This window comes from Emys orbicularis, chromosome 8 (genome assembly GCF_028017835.1).
Source record: "Emys orbicularis isolate rEmyOrb1 chromosome 8, rEmyOrb1.hap1, whole genome shotgun sequence".
In the NCBI taxonomy this organism is placed as follows: domain Eukaryota; kingdom Metazoa; phylum Chordata; order Testudines; family Emydidae; genus Emys; species Emys orbicularis.
In genome coordinates, this window is record NC_088690.1 from 1732800 (window position 1) to 1757958 (window position 25159).

Consider the following 25159-nt stretch of genomic DNA (forward strand, 5'->3'; position numbering starts at 1 on the left):
TGGCTAATAGCCTTTGATGGACCTGTCCTCCATGAACTTATCTAATTCTTTTCTGAACCCAGTTTTACTTTTGGCCTCCACAACATTCCATGGCAAGGAGTTCCACAGGTTGACTGGGCATTGTGTGAAGAAATATTTCCTTTGGTTTGTTTTAAACCTTCTACTTATTAATTTCAGTGAGTGACGCCTAGTCCTTGTGTTATGTGAAGGGGTAAATAACACTTCCCTATTCACTTTCTCCACACCAGTCATGATTTTACAGATATCTATTGTATCACCCTTAGTTGAACAGTCCCAGTCTTTTTAATCTCTCCTCCTATGGAAGCTGTTCCATACCCCTAATAATTTTTGTTGCTCTTCTCTGCACCGTCTCCAATTCTAATGTATATTTTTTTAGATGGGGTAATCAGAACTGCATGCAGTATTCAAGGAGTGGGCGTACCATGGATTTATACAGTGGCACTGTGATATTTTCTGTTGTATTATCTATCCCTTTCCTAATGGTTCCTAACATCGTTAGCTTTTTTTGACTGCCATTGCACATTGAGCAGATGTTTTCAGAGAACTGTCCATGATGACTCCAAGATCTCTTTCATGAGTGGGTAAGAGCTAATTTATACCCTGTCACTTTGTATGTATATTTGGGATTATTTTTCCATACAAAATGATGGGATCTAAATTTACTCTTACCACTCATCAATGCTTGACTTGCCAGAGTTTATGCTCCTTGAATGAGTCTCACTATTAATCTTATGAATCTCGTTATAAACAGTGAATTTAATTGTATACTGATCCCAAATTATGTGAAAAGGCGAGTGTTGATTTTAATCTATTTCATAGATTCATAGAGTTTAAGGCCAAATGGGACCGTTACAGCGTCTAACCTGACCTCCTATATATCACAGGCAAGTAACAAGAACCAATGGCTGGAAGTGAAGCCACAAAAATTCAAATTAGAAATAAAGCACAGATTTTTAACAGTTTGGGTGATTAACCACTAGAGCAAGCTACCACGGGAAGTGGTGGATTCTCCATCTCTTGATGTCTTCAAATCCAGACTGATGCTTTTCTGGAAAGTATGCTGTAGCCAAACACAAGTTATTGGGCCAATACAGGGGTAACTGCATGGAAATGTAATGGCCCGTGATATACAGGAGGTCAGACCAGATGATCTAATGGTCCCTTCTGGCCTTAAACTCTATGAAATCTATGAAACCACACACAGAAGTTTGAGAAGAGAGGTGGGGGATCTGTGTGGGAGCAAGCTTCCACGGAGGGATTTAGCTATTTTGTCTGATGTGCTGCCTTCGCAAGCTACTCTGTATCACATTTTGTGATGTTCTGATGTTTTCTTTAGCTGCCTGAGAATAGAGACGCCAGCACGTTGTGTGGAGCTTTAGATCAGAATCTTCAGAAATGTGGAGGGGAGGCCAGAGAAACAATATTCTCTTCTTCAAGTGGTTGACCACATGGATTCCACTTATGGTGTCAGGCACCTGAAATCAGATGCTGTTGACTATCAGTGTCTGGGGCCACCCCTGTGTCCTGGATGCTCTCGTGCCCTTCCCACCCCAGGCCATAAAGGGAAGACCCGGCCCAGCCATCATATCAGATCCTTGTTACCACCCATGGCTGCCTCTTACTGTTATAGCCAACAGAGGTCATCAGCATCTCCAAGGCAAAGACAGCGCCTGAGAAGAAGACCCTCTCCCTGCTCCTCTTCTGCCACATACTTCTGTGTTGACCTCTTATCAGCAGATTTAACGCTATGGTCAAGAGCCATATAGAACCATTGGCTCCATCCTACCCCCTTGCGCCTCTTTGGTGAAAACACCAGACCAGTCGGTCCTGGAGGTGATAGACTAGGAGTATTCTATCCAGTTCCTCCCTACCCCCTTCCCTGTCCCTCCTCAGGGTCTAATCTCACAGGATATGGCTAAGGAACAAAGTAAACTCCTGTCTGCAATTCGGAGTGCCCTGGGAGTTCCAGGGCCAGGGAGGCTTATTCACATTATTTCCTGATCCCAGAGAAGAAAGCGGGGGCACCCCATTCTGGACCTTTAATGTCTCAACAAAGCCCCTTTGTTTCAAGTTCAGGATGGTAACCCTAGTGTTCATAATCGCCACTGTCGATCCTCAGGACAGTTCATGCCTCTCGACTTGCAAGATGCCAGTTTCCATACAGGTTTCAGAGTAGCAGCCGTGTTAGTCTGTATCCGCAAAAATAACAGGAGTACTTGTGGCACCTTAGAGACTAACAAATTTATTAGAGCATAAGCTTTCGTGGGCTACAACCCACTTCTTCGGATGCATATAGAGTTTCCATACAGCTAGTCACCCAGCCCACAGGAAATATCTCAGGTTCCTCATGGGGAAGTCCCAATATCAGTCCAGAGTGCTTCCCTCCACGGCTCCCAGAGTACTTACCAAGTACCTGCCGGGCCATGGCAGCCCTCCTGCAGAAACAAAGGATACACTATACCCAGACCTCGCCGGCTGGCGTATTCAGGGGCAGTCACCTGAACAAATGAACAGCTCCAGCCAAGTAACTCTAGTGCTCTTCGCTGCTCTGGGTCTCAGTGAGCAGAGGTGCCTGTTCTCGCTCCTACTCAGAGCAGAGCGTTCATAGGAGCAGTATTAGATTCCAAAGCAGCAAGAGCTTACCTACTGCAGGAAAAGGTCCACTCTATACTGAACCCTCTCAGTCAACTCCAGATACACCTGAAGACATCACTTAGAGCATGTCTCAGGCTCCTGGAACAAAAAATGTTTGGTGAGATCTTAGAGTTGTTTCTAATTTTCACTTGAACCAAGTAAATCCATCTGCCAGTTTTCTTTCCTAAGCCTCACATTAGCCAAGGGGAAGATAAACTTCACACCCTCAATGTTGTGAGATCCTTCTCCTACTACCTGGCTAGGTCAAGACCCTTCAGAAACTCTCCCAGACTGTTACTGGCCTTTGTTGACAGGATGAAGGGTCAACCTGTGCTTACCCAAATGGGTGTCGGACTGTATGTATTCCATGACCCGCCCTTCCCTGCTACTACAGATGCCTGTATCATCTGGATTCTGTTTCAGTGAAGGGACTGAGGGGTAGTTGAACTCACTCCACATTTTATACCCTTAAGTGAGAGGGGATGAGGGCATCCAGGGCACAGGCGTGGTTCCAACAGACAGTGCTCGTCAAAAGATGCTGATCTCACATCAGAATCTCATTCCATCAGAATCCATGTGGACCACACATCTCCAGGAACCAGTTACTGAAAAGTAACTGTTGGTTGGATAGTTGTTCTGGCCAGGAGGTGGCCAAGTGGCATGTCTGCTCTAGTCAGCCAAAAAAAACCCCAAACAGAATAACAAATCAGAGAATGAAAGATTGTCTATTATGTTAAGAGCAGACAGTTCCTGAAACCACCAGACCAGCATGTGCGCACCCTTATGCAAACTAGGCATATAAGGAAATGGAGTTGGGGCTGAATCAAAGATAGTTCTTCGTGCAACATTTCGTCAGAACAAGTTACTGCATTTTATACATTCATAGATCCCAAGGCCGGAAGGGACCACCGTGACCACCTAGTCTGACCTCCTGTATAGCACAGGCCAGAGAACTTCCCCAAAATAATTCCTAAAGCAGATCTTTCAGAAAAACATCCAGTCTTGATTTAAAAATGCCAGTGATGGAGAATCCATCATGACCCTTGATACATTGTTCCAATGGCTAATTACCCTCACTGTTAAAAATGTATACCTTATTTCCAGTCTGAATGCGTCTAGCTTCAACTTCCAGCCATTGGATGGTGTTAGACCTTCCTATGCTAGCCTGGAGAGCCCATTATCAAATATTTGTTCCCTGTGTATCTATTTATGGACTGGTTTCAGAGTAGCAGCCGTGTTAGTCTGTATCTGCAAAAAGAACAGGAGTACTTGTGGCACCTTAGAGACTAACAAATTTATTAGAGCATAAGCTTTCATGGGCTACAGCTCACTTCTTCGGATGCATATAGAATGGAACATATATTGAGGAGATATATATACACACATACAGAGAGCATGAACAGGTGGGAGTTGTCTTACCAACTCTGAGAGGCCAATTAAGTAAGAGAAAAAAAACTTTTGAAGTGATAATCAAGATAGCCCAATACAGACAGTTTGATAAAAAGTGTGAGAATACTTTCAAGAGGAGATATATTCAATGTTTGTAGTGGCTCGGCCATTCCCAGTCCTTATTCAATCCTAAGTTGATTGTATCTAGTTTGCATATCAATTCCAGCTCAGCAGTCTCTCTTGGAGTCTGTTTTTGAAGCTTTTCTGTTGTAAAATAGCCACCCGCAGGTCTGTCATTGAATGACCAGACAGGTTAAAGTGTTCTTCCACTGGTTTTTGAGTATTATGATTCCTGATGTCAGATTTGTGTCCATTAATTCTTTTGCGTAGAGACTGTCCGGTTTGGCCAATGTACATGGCAGAGGGGCATTGCTGGCACATGATGGCATATATCACATTGGTAGATGTGCAGGTGAACGAGCCCCTGATGGTATGGCTGATGTGATTAGGCCCTATGATGATGTCACTTGAATAGATATGTGGACAGAGTTGGCATCGGGCTTTGTTACAAGGATAGGTTCCTGGGTCAGTGTTTTTGTTCAGTGATGTGTGGTTGTTGGTGAGTATTTGCTTTAGGTTGGGGGGTTGTCTGTAAGTGAGGACAGGTCAGTCTCCCAAGATCTGTGAGAGTGAGGGATCATCTTTCAGGATAGGTTGTAGATCTTTGATGATGCGCTGGAGAGGTTTTAGTTGGGGGCTGAAGGTGACAGCTAGTGGTGTTCTGTTATTTTCTTTGTTGGGCCTATCTTGTAGGAGGTGACTTCTGGGTACTCGTCTGGCTCTGTCAATCTGTTTTTTTCACTTCAGCAGGTGGGTATTGTAGTTTTAAGAATGCTTGATAGAGATCTTGTAGGTGCTTGTCTCTGTCTGAGGGATTGGAGCAAATGCGGTTATATCTTAGAGCTTGGCTGTAGACAATGGATCGTGTGATGTGTCCTGGATGGAAGCTGGAGGCATGTAGGTAAGTATAGCGATCAGTAGGTTTCCGGTATAGGGTTGTATTTATGTGACCATCGCTTATTAGCACAGTAGTGTCCAGGAAATGGACCGCTTGTGTGGATTGATCTAGGGCAGGCTGAGGTTGATGGTGGGATGGAAATTATTGAAATCATGGTGGAATTCCTCAAGGGCTTCTTTTCCATGGGTCCAGATGCTGAAGATGTCATCAATGTAGCGCAAGTAGAGTAGGGGTGTTAGGGGACGAGAGCTAAGGAAGCGTTGTTCTAAGTCCGCCATAAAAATGTTGGCATACTGTGGGGCCATGTGGGTACCCATAGCAGTGCCGCTGACTTGAAGGTATATATTGTCCCCAAATGTGAAATAGTTGTGGGTGAGGACAAAGTCACAAAGTTCAGCCACCAGGTTAGCTGTGACATTATCAGGGATACTGTCCCTGATAGCTTGTAGTCCATCTTTGTGTGGAATGTTGGTGTAGAGGGCTTCTGCATCCATAGTGGCCAGGATGGTGTTTTCTGGAAGATCACCGATGGATTGTAGTTTCCTCAGGAAGTCAGTGGTGTCTCGAAGATAGCTGGGAGTGCTGGTAGCGAAGGGCCTGAGAAGAGAGTCCACATAACCAGACAAGCCTGATGTTAGGGTGCCAATGCCTGAGATGATGGGGTGTCCAGGATTTCCAGGTTTATGGATCTTGGGTAGCAAATAGAATACCCCTGGTCGGGGTTCTAGGCATGTGTCTGTACAGATTTGTTCCTGTGCTTTGTCAGGGAGGTTTTTTTAGCAGATGGTGTAGTTTCTTTAGGTAATCCTCAGTGGGATCAGAGGATAATGGCCTGTAGAATGTGGTGTTAGAGAGCTGTCTAGCAGCCTCTTGGTCATATTCCAATTTATTCATGATGACGACAGCACCTCCTTTGTCAGCCTTTTTGATTATGATGTCAGAGTTGTTTCTGAGGCTGTAGATGGCGTGGTGTTCAGCAAGGCTGAGGTTATGGGGCAAGTGATGTTGCTTTTTTTTCTCTTACTTAATTGGCCTCTCAGAGTTGGTAAGACAACTCCTACCTGTTCATGCTCTCTGTTTGTGTGTATATATATCTCCTCAATATATGTTCCATTCTATATGCATCCAAAGAAGTGGGCTGTAGCCCACGAAAGCTTATGCTCTAATAAATTTGTTAGTCTCTAAGGTGCCACAAGTACTCCTGTTCTATTTATCGACTGTGATCAAATTACTCCTTATGCTGCTTTTCATTAAGCTAAATAGATTGAGCTCCTTGAGTCTGTCACTACAAGGCAGGTTTTCTAATCCTTTAATCAGTCTCGTGGCTCTTCTCTGAACCTTCTCCACTTTATTAACATCTGTCTTGAATTGTGGACACCAGAAATGGGTACAGGATTCCAGCAGTGGACGCACCAATGACAAAGACAGAGGTAAAATGGCCTCTCTGCTCCTATTCAAGATTCCCGTGTTTATGCATCCCAGTGTCACATTAGCCCTTTTGGCCACAGTGTCACGTTGGCAGCTCATGTTCAGCTGATTGTCCACCATGACCCCCCTGTCCCCTAATCTTTTTCCAAGTCCCTGCTTCCCAGGATAGAGTCCCCCATCCTGTATGTATGGCCTACGTTCTTTGTTCCCAGATGTGTACGTTTACATTTAGCTGCACTAAAACGCAGACTGTGTGCTTGCACCCAGCTTACCAAGCAATCCAGATCGCTTTGTATCAGTGTCCTCTTTATTATTTACCACTCCCCCAATTTTGTGTCATCTGCAGACTTTATCAGCGATGATTTCTTTTTCTTCCAGCTCATTGACAAAAGTGTTAAATAGCCTAGGGCCAAGAACCAATCCCTGAAGGACCTCACTAGAAACACACTGATTTATGATGATTTCCCTGTGTACGATTAAATGTTGAGACCCATCAGTCAGCCAGCTTTTAATCCATTTAATGTGTGCCATGGTAATTTTATAACCATTCTAATTTTTTAATCAAAATGTTGTGTGGTCCCAACTGAAATGTCTCACAAAAGTCTATTACATCAACACTGTTACCATTATCAACAAATCTTGTCATCTCATCAAAAAAAGATACCAGATTAGTTTGAGAGGATCTATTTTCCATAAACCCATGTTGATATTAATTGTTACCCTCCTTTAATTCTTTATTAACCGAGTCCTGTGTATGCTGCTCCGTTATCTTGCCTGGGATCAATGTCAGACTGACAGACCTGTAATTACTCCGCTCATCCCATTTACCCTTTGTAAGTATTGGAATAACATGAGCTTTCATTCCAGTCTTCAGGAACTTCCCCAGGGTTCCAAGACTTACTGCAAATCAACATTAACAGACTGAGTAGGGCTCTCTTCCCTGAACATTTGGCTCATGGTGGTAAAGAAGCCAAGTGAGGGCAAAGGTTTCACTGGAAATTGGCAGCTTCCAGACTTCCTTCTCTTGTAGTAATAACCATGCTAACACTTCCAGCTGCAACCTGAATAGCATTGGCCAGAAGGAGCAGCTTGTGGAGTAAGTGCCTGGGGCATCAGGAAATCCTTTGATAGTGAAAGTCTGGAGGTGAGTGAGCCTGCTTGCAAGTGAGGCCAAGTTCAGGTGTTTGCCCATTGTAGAGGCATGTCTGTCTGGCACGCTGCACTGTGCAATGACAAGAGGGAGAGGGAGCCAGGTGCAGCTGTTCTCCAGCAAGTATCAGCACCGCAATAGCAGGCAGGGCATAGACTCTGCCCCTTCTAATCCTAAAGTGCATCTACTGCCTGTCACCTGTAGGGATTCACTAAGGTTGATCTCTGAGTAATGCTCCTGGATGAGGGACATTCAAATGCATCTCTCTCCTTTGAAGTGGAAAGTTTCCCCTCCTGCCATGTCTTGGTGCTGAGGACTTTGGGGACCAGCAGTGGAGGACGACTTTGGTTTTCTTTTCACTTGAAATAAATACTCTGAGATTTCTACTTCAGAGCCACGTTTGTGTGTTTAGTCAGTAGGCTGTTGTAATCCTAGCTGAATATCGAGCTGGTAAGTGCATGGCTCCCTGGCTGGATTTATCATGCCACACCAAAGCCGGACCCCTCAGTGCTACAAGAAGACAGAATACCTGAGCGCTTTTTCTGGAGGTTCCCTTCTTCCCTCGTTTGGTGGCCCTGCCATATTACCTGCTTGCTGGGGCTGACTGATAACTTCGCTGCTCCTCCCTACATTGCCAGTTTGTGATCTCTGACTGATAGGGTTTGTTTGAGAGCCTCCATCGTACGCTATCTCGCATCTCTGGGGAAAGCCGGAAAAACCACCTAGTTGGGCCAAAGCAGCAGCTGATTCTGTAGGATTCCAAGATTTTCCCTGCCGTGCACTGAAGAGGAAACTGCTTCATTAGAGGGATGGAAAGTGAGTCCAAGAGCAGAGAAGGAAAGCCCAGAGATTCCCCACCCGTGTGGTACTCTTATGCCCCCAGATCTTTGACCATCAGCTTGTCAGGGACAGTCAAACAGTCAGAGGCGAAGCCTAAATGTTGCTGTTCCAAGAGGTCTCTTTGGAAATGGAGCAATGTGGGTGCAGCTGCCTTGTCCCAGGTGAGAGTGCAAGGTCCCCCTTTCAGGCCATAGCACTCCTGGTGAATAGCTCCCGGAGATGCTGACGGGTGCCACCTGGGATTGGTGATGTGATTCTCGGGTCAACCGCAAACCAGCCACTGGGTGGCACAGTACAGAGGAGCCTCTCTCGGCTCTGGTTAGTATTGCTTATGTCATGGCATACCTGGGTCCCATGCGGGATCCCCTAGTGCCACAGTTGAGATCAGCATTGTTCCCTCAGTGGAGAGGGGGTGTTGGTGGGAGGGCATTCTCTGCTAGCTCCCTCACCTGGTCTGGAATAGCCCTCCATCTGTTTGTGTGGCCTTTGGACGGAGTGCTGCTTGAAGGTGGGTATTCCCCTTGTTTTTCCTTTACTGGTAGTATTGGCTTCAACTCTCAGTCTCTGTTTGTTTCTGTGGACACACCTTCTGCACACTGCTCCTTTCTCTCCTGTGCCCTGCAGAGTCAGGGAGTGGGGAGTGCAGGTATGTGAGGTGGTGGGCTGAACAAAGGCTGAACCGTTCTGTGCCTAGGCATAACCTTTGCTGTCATTGGCGCCCAACACTGGGCGGGCGCCCTCTTGCTGTGCTGCTATCTGCTCTCCACTACTGCACGTCCATTATCGAGTGTGTGCAATTGCTGTCTTCTCTCTACGCATGCTTTTCCTCTCCTTTGCTGTCTCCCACTTGCTGCCTGTTACCTTTGTTCTCATTCAAATTGTAAAGCAAACAAGTAATGTCTCTCTCCCTCTGAACAGACGGGCCAGATGCTCAGTGGGAGACAGCAAAGCCGCCACTGCAGCCACCCTGTAGCATTGATTTACTAGAGAGGCCCATGCCTGGTGACGCACAGCCAGGTGGGGGTGCTGTTCAGCTACTTGTTGGACTTAGAACACTGGAGCTGGACCCTGTAGTTCCCTCTGAATTTCAAAGACGACACTAAAGTAATTGCTGCAGCTTCCTGAGCTGGGTAATCAAGTCTTGGAATCTCGCCGCAGTTACTGTGCTTTCCAAGCTCTCCGGCTCTGCCCTTAAACCTATTTTTAAATTTAAAAAATTCCTGTGTGCTGCAATGAGCAGAGTTTTTCTGAAGGTCTCTCTTGAGTGAAGCTAGGCTTTGGGATAAAGCCCTGGTAGGCAGAGGCCAAAAGCTATTCTGACGTGGGACCAGTTTGTCCAACACAAGAAGCTGGAGTTTGGAAAGTAGCTTTTACATTCAAGTTGTGAGTGGAGTGTTATTGGAACTGTGTATAGGGAGACTCCTCCCCCGTTGTTGATGACAGTCTCCAATGTGAAGAGCAGGCATGGGAGGCTACAGGACTCTGAACAAGTCCACGTGCAGTGTTACACCCCACACTACATCCACCTGTTCTGGTGTAACTGTCCAATGGGAGAGGACAGGCCCTGGGCTCCGGGATGTGGTGTTGTTGAGGGGAGGTGGTTGATTTGAGAAATGTACTTAGAGGTTGTGCCTGTTTCTTTCATAAGCAAGAACCTTTCCCCTGAAAACCCTTTCGCAAACTGTGTCCTTAGGGGAGTGCACTGGGAAGGCATTGCTGGTGACTAAGACAGCTTGTATGCACCAGGAGGCGTGCAACATGCCTGGGTCAGCAAAACCCTCTTCAGGTTGTGGTATTTCCAGGAGCGCAGCAAGCTACAGAGGATTTGGAAGCACTTCCAGGAGCAACAGTGAAAGAGAACCCGCCAGTCCCTGTCTCAAAGTACTGCAGTGCCGGACTCAGGGCAGCTGAAGTGTTAAAAGTGAACCAAAGAAAACACCCTCCGCAACTCACCTTTCAAATCTGGGGGGCGCTACAGCAGCGTGGCTGCACTCATGCAGCTATAGCGCGTCTGGTGAAGATGCTCTATGCCAATGGGGGAGAGCTCTCCCACTGACCTAGTGCTGTCCACACCAGCCGTTAGGTCGGTGTGACTAACGTCACTCGGGGGGTGACCTGTTCACACCCTGGAGCAACATAAGTTATAGCGACATAAGTGGTAGCGTATGTACAAACCCTAAGGTTTTAAAGGCAGATGAAGAAAATTATAGTGAACCTGGACAGCAGCTGTATTGCACCTGGGGAAGAGATTCAGGACCACGAGTCCTAAGGCATGAAGTTTCCCTGAGCCCTTATCACTCAAGGTTCTTTTTATAATTCAGTCTGAGTAGTTGTTTGTCTGTCCTTTACAGCCATGATTCCCACTTAGAAAGTGTTTTTACCCTTCGTTCTTAATTCACCTGCTGTTAACTTAATCAGGTGACACATTCTCATATTATGGGATGGGAGGGATTGATCAGTTATGGGCTCGGTGGGGAAATCACTGGGTTAGATGCTTTTCAGGAGGTCAAACTAGATGGTCATAACGGTCCCTTTTGGCCTTAGAATCTATTAAATGTCCTAAGGCAGTGGTTCTCAACCAAGGGTACGTGTACCCCTGGGGTATGCAGAGGTCTTCCGGGGGTACGTCAACTCATCCAGATAGTTGCCTAGTTTTACAACAAACTACATAAAAAGCACTAGCAAAATCGGTTCAAACTAAAATGTCATACAGACAATGAGTTGTTTATGCTGCTCTATGTACTATACACTGAAATTTAAGTAAAATAGTTATATTCCAGTTGATTTATTTTATAATTATTTGGTAAAAATGAGAAAGTACGCAATTTTCTAGTAATAGTGTGCTGTGACACTTGTATATTTTTATGTCTGATTTTGTAAGCAAGTAGTTTTTAAGTGAGGTGAAACTTGGGATACGCAAGACAAATCAGACTCCTGAAAGGGGTCCAGTCATCTGGAAAGGCTAAGAGCTGCTGTCCTAAGTGATGGGGCCTCCATGGGATCCTTGGAGAGACGGAGCCACAATATAAAAGAAATTGCACAGATTTCCCCTTAAGAGAGCATCCCTGAGCCATAATACTGCGCAGTGCTTCAGCAGCCCATTGGTCTGGCCTGTGGCTCGTCCCACTCTGGGAGGGGGCTTATTTGTTGGGGGTTGTGTTTCACGTGCCAGGGAAGCTGTCAGCTGGGACTGTTGCCCCTGGGCAGGGAAAGGAGTCAGAGACGAGGAAATTAGATTTTATTTCGTAATTCATGTTTCCTGGGAAATGTGTTATTATTTTATTTGCATTTTGCCAGTGCCTGTGGTATATTTCAGTCTGAAAAGAGACTCCCTTACTCAGCTCCAGGGGTTTTGCTATCTGCGTTTGCTTTCTGTACACCAAAAAAAGTCTGAACAAGAAATATTTATCCGAGATGTGTGGTGGTGAATACAATCCAGATTTCAGTCATTCGGAACGGTGTCATGACGACAGACGTTAATTCAGAAAGGAATACGGATTGGATGATTTATGCCTGAAATACATGTGTTCCTTGGCGGGCTTCACAGGTTACTTGTAGAGTTAGGGCTGTCGGAGCAGTTTGTAGGGCTTGCTCTGCCTCAGATGACCGAAAGCTCCAGGACAGGAGTTTGATCTACATCTCCAGTTTGTGTAATAAATGCTGAGGTAGCCATATGCCCCATCTTCATTTATCTGCCTGCCTGCTCCCAGTGCTGCTGGCCTTAGAACATGAGTCCTGAATTCCTCATCTGTGACAGGTTTCAGAGGGGTAGCCGTGTTAGTCTGTATCAGCAAAAAGAACGAGGAGTCCTTGTGGCACCTTAGAGACTAACAAATTTATTTGGGCATAAGCTTTCATGGGCTAAAACCCACTTCATCGGATGCATGCAGTGGAAAATACAGTAGGAAGATATATATACACAGAGAACATGAAAAAATGGGTGTTGCCATACCAACTGTAACGAGAGTAATCAATTAAGGTGGGCTATTATCAGCAGGAGAAAAGAAACTTTTGTAGTGATAATCAGGATGGCCCATTTCCAACAGTTGACAGGAAGGTGTGAGTAACAGTAGGGGGAAAAAATTAGCATGGGGAAATAGTTTTTACTTGTAAAGTAAAAACTATTTCCCCATGCTAATTTTATACTTGTAAAGAAACGTTTGTAGTGATAATCAGGATGGCCCATTTCCAACAGTTGACAAGAAGGTGTGAGTAACAATAGGGGGGGAAAATTAGCATGGGGAAATAGCATAGCCATGTCTTCAGACAAAATAATTAGGCCGTCTTTTAAAAGTGACACTTCTCCCCTTACCTGTGGGATACAGGAACAATCGGAATAACGTTCAAACGAAGAGTGTTTTGCAGGTAGCCTTAAGGGTGTCATCTTGATGTCCAGTTTCTCCCCAATAATCTTTCCTGCAGTGTCCTGTCCTCACACTGCGGACTACGTTCTGCTCTGGCCTGCACCATTGTAACGCCAGAGAGACACGTTAAAACCAATGGTGTTACTGGGGTTTACACTAATGGAACTGAACGCTGGACTGGGCCTCCTGACTCGCAGAGGCAGGCTTGCGCCTCGCACTGCCCGTGTGCAGCTAACTGGAAGCGAGCAGGCAAGCCAGGAGAGGAGGGTCGCACCACAGGAACTTTGCATTTTTCACCCAGCTCAGCTTAGCTAGAAATGCTCTGCTGTCAGGAGGAATGCTCACAAATCCGCACAGATTAAACAAAGCCTGAAAGTCAGGGGGTTGTTTGTTTAGTTTTCCACGTGTTCACAATGTATGTTTATGTGTATGCAGGGCAGAAATGTCCCAACGTCAGCCACAGGAATGCACAAGCAATCATGGGTGTTGTAAAAACGGAACTCGTGCTCCATACAACCACGCCACACCCTCCTCGCAGCTCACCTTTCGCCTCCCAGCACTACTGAAGTCGGTGCCCATTGTCGGAGCAGCGTCCTGCACTGCAAAGTCCTTATCTAGAAGATGTGGTCTTGCTTGTTCTTGATGTGGTCCTCTGCTCGCTGAGGGTACTGGTCAGATCATACATAAAGTAGTCCATATATTTAATCCACTTGAACTCAAAAGCCTGAGACTACTGCTTGGAAATAATACTCTGCCCTTCCCCAGTGCTTTCCATCCAAGAATCTCCACACACTTGGCAGAGATTAATGAATCAGGCTCAGACCAATGTGTTGAAGCATTATTAGCCCCCTATACAATGGAGACGCATAGGCACAGAGATGATAGATACTTGTCTAGGTCGGGGTTCTCAACTTTCTTTCTGAGGCCCCCCCAACATGCTATAAAAACACCACGGCCCACCTGTGTCACAACAACTGTTTTTCTGCATATAAAAGCCAGGGCCGGCATTAGGGGGTAGCAAGCAGGGCAATTGCCCAGGGACCCACGCTGCAGGGGCCCCCGTGAAGCTACATTGATCAGGCTTCAGCTTCAGCCCCAAATGGCGGGGCTCAGGGCCCCGGGCTTCAGCCCCATGCAGCAGGGATTCAGCTTTCTGCCCTGGGCTGTAGTGAGTCTGATACTGGTCCTGCTTGGCAGCCCTCCTGAAACCTGCTCACGGCTCCCCAGGGGGCTCCGGACCCCTGGTTGAGAACCACGGGTCTAGGTTGCAGAAAATGCCTTAGAGAGAGCTGGCAATAGACTGGTTTTCCTGACTCTGCCCCGTGTCTTATTCTCCATCTCACTGGGGTTGCTCTTGCTGTGGAATCCCCTAGGAAGAGTTCTTCACTAAGCAGAGAGAGGAGGGGTGAAGGCAAAGGTGGCAAAGAGGTTAAAGGTCAGTGTGGATTTGGTGTGGCTTGTCAAGAATTCTCTTCACCCCTTGTTTCTTAGCCATCAGTCCCCTGAGGGTGTTGGGTGGGAGACTCTTGCAGGGGACTATGGTGAAGAGTTAGAACAATGAATTCTTGATGTGGAACACACGGGCGAGTTCTGAGAAGAGCCACAAGAATGATTAACGGATTGGGGGGGAGGAAATGCCCAAAGACACAGGGGCTCAATCTGTTCAGTTTAACAAGAAGGTTAAGAAGTGATGTGATCACTGTCTACAGGAGGTGCCGCGGTGGGAAGAGAAATTTGACAATAGAGGCCTCTTCAATTTAGCAAAGATCTAACGCAATCCAATGGCTGGGAGCTGAAGCTAGACAGATTCAGACTGGAAATAAGGCTCACATTTTTACCAGCGAGGGTCATTAACCTCTGGAACAGTTTGCCAAGGATCCTGGTGGATTGTTCATCAGTGGAAGTTTTTAAAACAAGATTGGATGTTTTCTAAGTGATGTGCTCTAGTTCAAACAGCAATCAATTCAGGGAAGTCCTGTGGGCCTTGTTAGGCAGGAGGTCAGGCTGTATGAGCACAGTGGTCCCTTCTTTATAATCTATGAATTTATTTCAAGAGGAAACTGTTTGTAGCAGAAATGAACAAAAGCCAAAGAGGCCTAGACATACACAGCAAGCGCGGGAATCTGGGGCTGGATTTCAGAAGTGCTTAGTGGGAGCACACCACTGTCACTGGGAATTTTACCATCAAGTTCTGTGGGATCAGGCAGTGCTTCGAACTTCCAGAACATCCCGCCCCAGACTCCGCAATGAGAGACAGCTTTCTAAGAGCTTGTCCCCAAGGGAAATTGACTGGCATAGCTACAGTGGGCTAATGACTCTGGCTTAGTGTCCAGCACTGCCCCTGCCTGCTCCTTAAACAAGAAAGTTAGTGGGGCGAGAAAATCGGTCCCTGAGGGCTTGTCTACACTGTAGGTTATGTTGGTACAACTTGTGTCACTCCAGGGTGTGAATAGGCCACCCCCTGAGCGATGGAAGTTACACTGACAGGTAAGTAACGCTGACGTAGTTACACCAACCAGCGTAGACAGTGCTATGTCGGGAGGAGAGCTGCTCCCGCTGACGTAGCTACGGCCGCTCGGGGAGGTGGGTTGATCATGCGGACTGGAGAGTTTTCACCTGGCTGCTGTAGCGCTGCTAGTGTAGACTAGGCCTGCGTCATTCCTGTGGGAAAGCGTTCCCAGCTCTAATTCCAGAACAGGCTAGTGCTGCCCTACTGAACTGAGTAGGAGTCCTAGAATTTCTCTGTCAATGTTTGCTGCAGCTTTCGGACGGTGCTGTGGGCCTGCACCTGGTGGGGATTTGTTAGTTTCTTTTGAAATTCCCCTTCCCGTTGATTAGCTGAATTTTAGTGCTTATGAACACGAGGCCCAGGCTCAGCTGCCCCTGCTCTTCCTGCCCGGGTCTCCCCGGGTAGTTCTAACAGTACAGCCCCTGCCCCTCAGTCCTGACCCACTGCACCTCCCCCCCCCCCCCCCCCGTTCTCATTGCTGAGCTGTTTAGTGGAGGTGATGCGTTTTATTTCATTTTCCCATTTATAGAATAGCATTTTCTAGGCCTTGGTACCTACTTATGCTCCTCAGACATGCAACGTGACCTGGATAGATTGTAATTCCCCAGTGGGAATGCACTGTCCAGATCTAATCCAGTTATGTCTGAGCAGAAACCTTTTCAGAGCCTCCACAGGTGGTATTGTAACACTCTTGTCTGTTCCTTGTGTCAGTGTGACAGTGCGTGTTTGTGCAGATATGGGGATTGAATAGCCACATCCCTACCTGAGTGGGGAGAGCCAGGAGGTTCTCAGTGAACTGTGCAAACCGGGGCGCTGCAGGGTCTTGTGACTGCCACATCTCTTTCTTTCTGTGGCTTTTTCACTTCCGCACGCCCGCCTTCAGGCATTATCAGTGACACTGCTAGCTAATTGCTTTAGGCTTGGTCTACACTCCCAGCTTATGCCGGTAAAACTACATTGCTTAGGAGAGTGGGAAATCCACACCCGTGAGCAACGCTGTTATACTGACCTAACCCCTGGTGCAGACAGTGCTGTGTTGACGGGAGTCCTTCTCCTGTCGGCAGTGCTGCCACCTCTTGGGAAGAGAGTATCCATGCCAATGGGAGACGCTCCCCCGTCGATGGAGATGTGGCTTCACTAAACTCTACAGCAGCTCACTTACAGCGCTGTAAGTGTGGGACAGCTCCTGGAGGCCAGTAACAGTTGTCATAATTAACACAGTGTCTACACTAACACTGTGTCAACCTAACTGCTAACTATACAAAATTATTCAAGTTAGTTACATCCAAAGCAGACTGCAAGGAGATAGAGAGGGTTCTCACAAAACTGGTTGTGTGGGCAACAAAATGGCAGATGAAATTCAATGTTGATAAATGCAAAGTAATGCACATTGGAAAACATAATCCCAACTATACATATAAAATGATGGGGTCTAAATTAGCTGTTACCACTCAAGGCAGAGAACTTGGAGTAATCGTGGATTGTTCTCTGAAAACTTCCACCCAATGCACAGTACTCCAGTCAAAAAATCTAGCAATATATTAGGAACAATTAGGAAAGGGTATGAAAATATAATAATGCCACTAGCTAAATCCATGGTGCACCCATACCTGGAATACTGTGGCCAGTTCTGCTCCTCCATCTCAAAAAGGATACAGTGGAACTAGAAAAGGTTCAGAGAAGAGCAACAAAGATGATCAAGGGTATAGAACAGCTTCCACATGAGGAGAAACTAAAAAGATTGGGGCTGTTGAGTTTAGAAAAGAGACAACTGAAGAAAGATATGATAGAGGTCAATAAAATCATGACTAGTGTGGAAAAAGTGAATAGAGAAGTGTTACCTTTTCGCACAGTACAAATACCAGGGGTTAGCCCATGAAATTAATAGGTAGCAGGTTCAATACTAACAAGAGGAAGTGCTTTTTCACATAATGCACAGTTAACTTGTGGAACTCATTGCTATGAGTTGTGAAGGCCAAAAATATAACTGGTTCAAAAAGAACTGGATACGCTCATGGAGGGTAGGTCCACCAATAGCCACGATGGTCAGAGATTCAACCCCATGCTTGGGAAGACCCTAAACTTCTGAGTGCCAGGAGTGGAAGACAGTTGGAGCTCTCCATAATTACCTTTTTCTGTACACTCCACCTGAAGCTCTGGTATGGGTCACTGTCAGACACAGGATACGGGGCAAGATGGACCATGGTCTGACCCAGTTCTTATGTTCTTAAATATGTGCCAGAGTCCATGCTCTCCAAAAAGGATGAAACAAAATCAAACTGAGGATGAAGCCTGATGTCTGATCAGTTGGATTTCTTTAAGGTGGCTTCTTTAAAAACTTCCTTTCCATGGTGCGACATTTCTGAGTTCAGTACTTGGGAAGCTCAAAGCCTCAGAGTGGGAAAACATCAGGGGGACGAAGGAGGTGAAAGTGTATCTGAGTGACACCCCCCCAGTGAGAGAGAATAACCTTCTGAGGTGCCTTGTTTTCTTGGAGAACTTCCCATGCTGTCAGCCTCAGAGCGTTTCTGTTTATTGCTGTAGTGCAGGCAGTAAAGAAGCACGTGGGGTGGAATGGGAAATACACAGCTGAAAGCAGCAGGTTGAAAGGTAGGGGAAGCCCCGCAGTATTTCACGTCTTCGTGACACAAATAATGTACACATTCAGTGATCCAGCAGCGTCTGCCTAGTGCTGGAGCCTACGATTTCCAAAACCGATTAGCAATTTGGAGTGCCTAGCCTGAGCTACCGGAAAGGGGCCTGGTTTCAGAAAGAACCGAGCTTCCAGCCTCTGGAAGTCAAAAATTGCTGGTTACTTTTAATAATTGAGCATGTCTGGGAACCTAGCCAAGGTGCTGCTCAGGTTCTTGTGGGAGGAAGGTCTTGCCATTTTTCTCTCTTTGATTAGTGGACTGGAGCACATGACTTATGAGGAGAGGCTGAGGGAACTGGGATTGTTTAGTCTGCAGAAGAGAAGAGTGAGTGGGGATTTGATAGCTGCTTTCATCTACCTGAAAGGGGGTTCCAAAGAAGATGGATCTAGACTGTTCTCAGTGGTAGCAGATGACAGAACAAGGAGTAATGGTCTCAAGTTGCAGTGGGGGAGGTCTAGGTCGGATATTAGGAAAAACTTTTTCACTAGGGAGGGTGGTGAAGCACTGGAATGGGTTACCTAGGGAGATGGTGGAATCTCCTTCCTTAGAGGTTTTTAAGGTCAGGCTTGACGAAGCCCTGGCTGGGATGATTTAGTTGGGGATTGGTCCTGCTTTGAGCAGGGGGTTGGACTAGATACCTCCTGAGGTCCCTTCCAACCCTGATATTCTATGATTCCTTTAAGAGTGTCTTGCAAAGACTCAGCTAGTGACTGGGAGGGGACCTTGGGCGATGTAAGGTACAGAGGTCAGACACTGGCTAACTGGAGAAGTGTGTTCCCCTGCCATGGGGCAGGTGATCTGCTTTAGGAAGGTAAGATTGGGGGGATCTGCGTACCTTCACCTTGTGCTTTATTATAAGTAGCCAGCCAAGGAGCCATTGTGCTCTGTAAGGACGGAGGAGTGGGGAGCATGGGAGATATGGGGGCCTTTATCAGTTTCATGTATGTTGTAGCACTCCCACTGCTTTTACTATTGAAAGACACTGAGGCCTGGTCTACACTACGAGTTTAGGTCGACTTTAGCCGCGTTAAATCGAATTTAGCCTGGACACGTTCACACGACGAAGCCCTTTCTTTCGACTTAAAGGGCCCTTTAAACCGGTTTCTTTACTCCACCTCCGACGAGGGGATTAGCGATAAAATTGGCCTTAGGGGGTCGGAATTGGGGTAGTGTGGACGGAATTCGACGTTATTGGCCTCCGGGAGCTATCCCACAGTGCTTCATTGTGACCGCTCTGGACAGCACTCTCAACTCAGATGCACTGGCCAGGTAGACAGGAAAAGCCCCGCGAACGTTTGAATTTCATTTCCTGTTTGCTCAGCGTGGAGAGCACAGGTGACCACGCAGAGCTCATCAGCACAGGTAACTGTGATGGAGTCCCAGGATCGCAAAAGAGCTCCAGCATGGACAGAACGGGAGGTATGGGATCTGCTCGCCATATGGGGAGATGAATCAGTGCTGGCTGAACTCCGAAGCAGTAAACGAAATGGCAAAATATTAGAAAAGGTCTCCAAGGCCATGAAGGACAGAGGCCATAACAGGGACACACAGCAGTGCCGCGTGAAAATTAAGGAGCTACGGCAAGCCTACCACAAAGCCAGAGAAGCAAACGGAAGGTCCGGGGCTGAGCCGCAAACATGCCGCTTCTACGCGGAGCTGCATGCCATTCTAGGGGGTGCAGCCACCACTACCCCAACCGTGTGCTATGAGTCCCTCACTGGAGAAACACACAGGGAAGCGGGTTCGGGGTACAAGGAAGATGAGGATGAAGATAATGTAAATAGCTCACAGCAGCAAGGAAGCGGAGAAACCGGTTTCCCCAACAGCCAGGATATGTTTATCACCCTGGACCTGGAACCAGTAACCCCCGAACTCACCCAAGACCCTGGGGGCACACAGGGGACCTCTGGTGAGTGTACCTTTGTAAATATTACACGTGGTTTAAAAGCAAGCGTGTTTAATGATTCATGATTAATTTGCCCTGGCAATCGCGGCCAGTACAGCTACTGGAAAAGTCTGTTAACGTGTATGGGGATGGAGCGGAAATCCTCCAGGGACATCTCCAGAAAGCTCTCCTTCATGTACTCCCAAAGCCTTTGCAAAAGGTTTCTGGGGAGGGCTGCCTTATCCCGTCCGCCATGGTAGGACACTTTACCACGCCAGGCCAGTAGCACGTAGTCTGGAATCATTGCATAACAAAGCATGGCAGCGTATGGTCCCGGTGTTTGCTGGCATGCAGACAACATCCATTCCTTATCGCTCTTTGTTATCCTCAGGAGAGTGATATCATTCACGGTCACCTGGTTGAAATGGGGCAATTTTATTAAGGGGACATTCAGAGGTGCCCCTTCCTGCTCTGCTGAACAGAAATATTCCCCGCTGTTAGCCACGCGGTGGGGGGGAGGGGTGAAGTGATCATCCCAGAGAATTGGGTGTGTGGGGGAGGGGAATTAGTTGGGTTTGTGCTGCACGTTAACCCTGAAACCGCAGCCCCTCCTTTTACATTGCAAACCCATTTTAAATGGCCAACCCAACGGGTGCTTGGTATGGTTAATGAGAGCAGTACTGTTTTAAACCATCCCCACATGTTAACAAGGTTAAAAAGCCAAAAGACTGTGTCTTACCATGGCTGCCTGCAAGCTGAAATCTGTGGCCTGGCACTGCGTGAGTGATCTCTCACACCAAACCGGCAGGCCCTCAATATAAGAGGAAAAATGCGACCTTGTAACGAAAGCACATGTGCTGTGTGATGTGAACAGCAAAATTTAACGTGAAAGAGTTGTTCTCTAAAATGCACATTCCACCACCATTCGGCACTTGCTCAGCCTGTAGTTGAACAGGTTCTCTAAAATGTATCTTTTTTAACCACCTCTCCCTTCTCCTCCACCAGCTGCAAATCTTTCTCCTTCACAGAGGCTAGTGAATATTCGAAAGCGGAAGCGAAGGACGCGTGATGAAATGTTTACAGAACTACAGACTGCCTCCCACGCTGACAGAGCACAGCAGAATGCGTGGAGGCAGTCAATTACTGATTATAGAAAAGCCCAATATGAGCGAGAGGAGAGGTGGCGGGCTGAATCGCGGGCTGAAGATGAGAGGTGGCGTCAGCTTGCACACAGAAGGCAAGAGTCGATGCTCCGGCTGCTGGAGCATCAAACTGATATGCTCCAGCGTATGGTTGAGCTGCAGGAAAGGCAGCAGGAGCAGAGACCGCCGCTACAGCCCCTGTGTAACCAACAGCCCTCCTCCCCAAGTCCCATTGCCTCCTCACCCAGACGCCCAAGAACACGGTGGGGGGGCCTCTGGCCACCCAGTCACTCCACCCTCGATGATTTCCCGAGCAATAAGTGTTAAAGTTTTAAACTGCAGTGTGTCCTTTTCCTTCCTTCCTCCCCCACCCATCCCGGGCTACCTTGGCAATTATCCCCCTAGTTGTGTGATGAATTAATAAAGAATGCATGAATGTGAAGTAACAATGACTTTATTGCCTCTGCAAGTGGTGCTTGAAGGGGGGAGGGTAGGGGAGGGTGGGGTGGTTGGTTTACAGGGAAGTAGAGTTAACCGGGTGGGGGGGGGGGGGCGGAGATTTCATCAAGGAGAAACAAACAGAAGTTTCACACCGTAGCCTGGCCAGTCACAAAACTAGTTTTCAAAGCTTCTCTGATGCGCACCGCACCTTGCTGTGCTCCTCTAACCGCCCTGGTGTCTGGCTGCGCGTAATCAGCGGCCAGGCGATTTGCCTCTACCTCCCACCCCGCCATAAATGTCTCCCCCTTACTCTCACAGATATTGTGGAGCGCACAGCAAGCAGCAATAACAATTGGGATATTCTTTTCGCTATGGTCTGAGCGAGTCAGTAAGCTGCGCCAGCGCGCTTTTAAACGCCCAAATGCACATTCCACCACCATTCGGCACTTGCTCAGCCTGTAGTTGAACAGGTCCTGACTCCTGTCCAGGCTGCCTGTGTATGGCTTCATGAGCCATGGCATTAAGGGGTAGGCTGGGTCCCCAAGGATCACGATAGGCATTTCAACATCCCCAACGGTTATTTTCTGGTCCGGGAAGAAAGTCCCTTCCTCCAGCTTTCGAAACAGAACAGAGTGCCTGAAGACGCGAGCATCATGTACCCTTCCCGGCCAGCCCACGTTGATGTCGGTGAAACGTCCCTTGTGATCCACCAGGGCTTGCAGCAGCACTGAAAAGTACCCCTTGCGGTTTATGTACTCGGTGGCTTGGTGCTCCGGTGCCAAGATAGGCATATGGGTTCCGTCTATCGCCCCACCACAGTTTGGGAATCCCATTGCAGCAAAGCCATCCACTATGGCCTGCACGTTTCCCAGAGTCACTACCCTTGATATCACCAGGTCTCTCATTGCCCTGGCAACTTGGATCACAGCAGCCCCCACAGTAGATTTGCCCACTCCAAATTGATTCCCGACTGACCGGTAGCTGTCTGGCGTTGCAAGCTTCCACAGGGCTATCGCCACTCGCTTCTCAACTGTGAGGGCTGCTCTCATCCTGGTATTCTGGCACTTCAGGGCAGGGGAAAGCAAGTCACAAAGTTCCATGAAAGTGCCCTTACGCATGCGAAAGTTTCGCAGCCACTGGGAATCGTCCCACACCTGCAACACGATGCGGTCCCACCAGTCTGTGCTTGTTTCCCGGGCCCAGAATCGGCGTTCCACGGCATCAACCTGCCCCAGGAACACCATGATTTCCACATTGCTGGGGCCTGTGCCTTGGTCTAGGTCCATGTCAATTTCCTCATCACTCTCGTCGCCGCGCTGCAATCGCCTCCTCGGCTGGTCCTGGTTTTGCTTTGGCATGTCCTGGCTCTGCATATACTCCAGGACAATGCGCGTGGTGTTCATAGTGCTCATAATTGCCGCGGTGATCTGAGCGGGCTCCATGATCCCAGTGCTAGCTATGGCGTCTGGTCTGAAAAAAGGCGCGAAACTAGTATCTGAAGGACCAGGGGAAGGAGGGAGGGAGGGGCGAGTGACGACATGGCGTACAGGTACAGGGAATTAAAATCAAGAAAGGTGGCTGTGCATCAGGGAGAAACACAAACAACTGTCACACAGAATGCCCCCCCCCCCAGAGATTGAACTCCTAAGCCTGGGTTTAGCAGGCCGTTGATTTGACGGAGGGAGGGGGGAAGGAAATGAATACAGAACAAATCTATTTTTTACATCTTAAGACGACGGTGCAGCATGACTGATAGCCCTCGGCATTTTCTGGGTGCTTGGCAGCAAATACTGGGCGCTTGGCAGTTAGCCTTCAGGCCTATTGCACGATCTGATACCCACTGCAGTATGATGACGATGAATACCAGTCATAATATACTATCTACTGCCAAAAGGCAAGGGGTTGCTGCTGTGTAGCAATGTAGCCCCACGTCTGCCAGCCCCATGTCTGCCAGCACCCAGATCGCCCTCGGCCTCTTCTGAGTGCTTAGCAGAAAATACTGGGCGCTTGGCAGAAAATAGCATACTACGACTGATAGCCATCATTGTCAAGACAGTTCGATAGGACAGAGCATGTCTGCCCAGGTGCCCATGATTGACAGCCACTGCTGTACGACGAGGACGGTTACCAGTCGTAATAAACCATCTACTGCCAAAAGGCAAAGGGCAAGGGCTGGTGCAATGCAGCCCTACGGCTGCCAGCCCCATGGCTACCAGCACCCATATCGCCGATGAAGGCTACCAGTCATGCTGCACCATCCACCGCCAAAAGGCAGTTAGCTGCTGCTGCTGTGTAGCAATGCAGTCCCACGTCTGCCGGCACCCGGATGACATATGGTGACGGTGAGCTGAGCTGAGCGGGCTCCATGCTTGCCGTGGTATGTTGTCTGCACAGGTAACCCAGGTAAAAAGGCGCGAATCTATTGTCTGCCGTTGCTGTGACGGAGGGGGAGGAGCCTGACGATATGTACCCAGAACCCCCCGCGGCACTGTTTTGCATCATTCGGGCATTGGGATCTCAACCCATAATTCCAATAGGCGCCGGAGACTGTGGGAACTGTGGGATAGCTACCCATAGTGCAATGCGCCGGAAGTCGACGCTAGCCTCGGTACTGTGGACGCGGTCCGCCGACGTAATGGACTTAGAGCATTTTATGTGGGGACACACACAATCGGCTGTACACAACCGATTTCTATAAAACCGGCTTCTATTAATTCGATCTAATGTCGTAGTGTAGACATACCCTGAGATGTGCATTAAGCAATTCATGGCTGGATTCTTCCACCTTATCAGATTGTCATAGCTGAGTGAGGTGGAGTGCCTCATTAAAAAGTGTGTCCTTGCTTCCCTTATATGAGCTGTGCTTGCAGAATCGGAAGGACAGGGCTTTGTTTGGGCTCTGGAGAGGGCCCAGGCTGTGAGTGGGGCTGACCCTCCCTTTAAAACAGGACCTGGAGAAAAAAGGGAAGGGCCCCCATGCAGCCCTGCCCCGCTGGGCCAGTGTCCTCAACACTGCAGGGTGGTCTGGCCCCCCAGGTTGTGTTTGTCGTTTGGCGTTCGTTGCCTCTTTATTCACTCTTTAGCTAGTGCCAAAGACGTGCACAGCATGTTATAGGGCAGCCGGAGCCAGGTAGCTGACAGCGCAGGCAGGGCTGCTGTGGCCATGTCGGTCCCAGGATACTAGAGAGACAAGATGGGGGAGGTGATAGCTTTTATTGGACCAACTTCTCTGTGGTGAGAGAGAGACGCTTTTGAGCTTACACAGAGCTCTTCCTCAGGGCTGGGAAAGGTGCTAAGAGTGTCACAGCTACATAGAGTGGAAGTGGAACAGATTGTTTAGCATTAGTAGTTAACACATATTTCAAAGGACCGTTCAAGGTTGGAGGGGCCTGTTACCACCCCTCCAGTCATAGTGGGGGAGGAAGGAAGGGGGTGGGGCAGAAGGTAGGTGAGGTAAGTGGGGGGTTGTTATGTAATAAGCCATAAATCCAGTGACACTATTCAGTCCATTATTTTTAGTGTCTAGCAAAGTTATGAATTCAAGCTCCCAGGTTCGTCTTTTGAAAGCACTGTGCAGGTGTCCTTTAAGGATGAGGACTGAGAGGTCAGATACAGAGTGATCACTTTGTGAAAAGTTTCAGAGTAGCAGCCGTGTTAGTCTGTATCCGCAAAAAGAACAGGAGT

At 47.9% G+C, this 25159-nt stretch overlaps 1 protein-coding gene across 7 annotated transcripts in view; it reads left to right on the forward strand.

Moving 5' to 3' along the window:
- ST3GAL3 (ST3 beta-galactoside alpha-2,3-sialyltransferase 3) overlaps positions 1 to 25159 on the forward strand; it is a 335526-nt gene that overhangs the window by 234380 nt on the left and 75987 nt on the right. The window lies entirely within an intron of this gene.